Source organism: Vicia villosa, linkage group LG7 (assembly GCF_029867415.1).
Source record: "Vicia villosa cultivar HV-30 ecotype Madison, WI linkage group LG7, Vvil1.0, whole genome shotgun sequence".
NCBI classification, from domain to species: domain Eukaryota; kingdom Viridiplantae; phylum Streptophyta; class Magnoliopsida; order Fabales; family Fabaceae; genus Vicia; species Vicia villosa.
The window spans coordinates 79,411,983-79,413,607 of record NC_081186.1 but is presented as its reverse complement, the minus strand read 5'-3'; positions in this window follow the sequence as shown (position 1 = coordinate 79,413,607).

Genomic DNA, 1,625 nt, shown 5'->3' with positions numbered 1-1,625 from the left:
AGAAAGGAAAATATGCACCTCACGACAAATTGGACAATTATGCATCGTGGAGTTCTACACACATAAATGAATATCACACATAATGCATCGTGGAGTTCTACACACATAAATGAATATCACACATAATGCATCGTGGAGTTCTACACACATAAATGAATATCACACATAATGCATCGTGGAGGACACATAAATGAATATGCACCTCACACAAATTGGACAATTATGCATCGTGAAATTTCTAACTTTGTAATGTCCAATTTATCGTGAGGTGCGTAATGAAACCGTGATTGAATAGTCAAAATAATCTAACAATAAAAAGGATTGTTTGAAGCTTCATTCGGTTGAACGATTCAATTTAGTTTTTGAAACAATGATAAAAACATACAAGAAAGCATTTGTATAATTTAATTTAACTAACTACCTCTTCATCAATTCTTTTCCACGCCGTAGACAAATCAACCAACGACGGAACACATGTGACAAAACTACCAGAGCAATATACCAAATAAACTATTTATTTAAGAAAAAAATAATGTTTTATAAACCAAATAACTAGCATATGCTCTTGATAACATTCACAATGCATTGTCTGACCACATTTAATAACAGTAGTATCTTTCAATGAGCAAAAAGGTATTGTAACAACACGACGAATTTACATCAGAAAACTCTCTTGTTTCCGACACTATACGAATTTGTTGTTCAAATGAAAACCCCGATATAGGGACAAAAAGGAAAATATGCACCTCACGACAAATTGGACAATTATGCCTCGTGGAGTTCTACACACATAAAGGAATATCACACATAACAACCAAATAGCAAGACTCTGTTTCAATGGCGCAATAGATTTATTAAGAGAATAAAATAGTTACTCTAAGTAACTAAAGACACCAGAGTCCAATGGAAACAAACAAAGATCAAGGTTTTTTTCATAACTAACGTAGGGTCTGTTATATACTATTTGAATTGATACACTAAATCTTGAATTTTGTTATTGAGATATTCTTTTTAGGAACCGAAAATATATTATGATTTTTAAGCATAACTATGGTAGATCAAGGGTCTGTTTTATACTATTTGAATTGATACACTAAATCTTGAGTTCTATTTTGAAATATCACTTTTAGAACCTGCAAATGTATTCTGAATTTTAAGGAGAATAAGTTAGAAAAGAGGCCCCAAAACCCCCTATATAATCAAACAACAACTTGTCCTATTGAACTATCACACACATGAAATAAGAAATCATTCAAGAAGAATATTGCTAGTAGTTTGAGGAACTATATGTAGTACTAATATCACAGTGTTACATAAATATAGACTCCAAAGATAAAAATTAATATGTTAAAGTGAGAATAGTTAGTAACTAACAAATACAAAAAAAATCTTCCTATCTCTTATTTATATGTAGTTCAAGTGTTTGTGACAGAGAGACCAAACTTTTCTGGTTAATCTAATACATTGTAAGTGCTTGAATGACGCTCTATTCAATTATATCTTAAGAGATAAGAATTACTTTGTAAAGGATCGGCAACATATGGGAAATGTTGTGGCTCTTACATTGTATATGACCATAGGTGGACAAGAGTCTCATAATCCGATTACACAGAAACGGGGTTAAC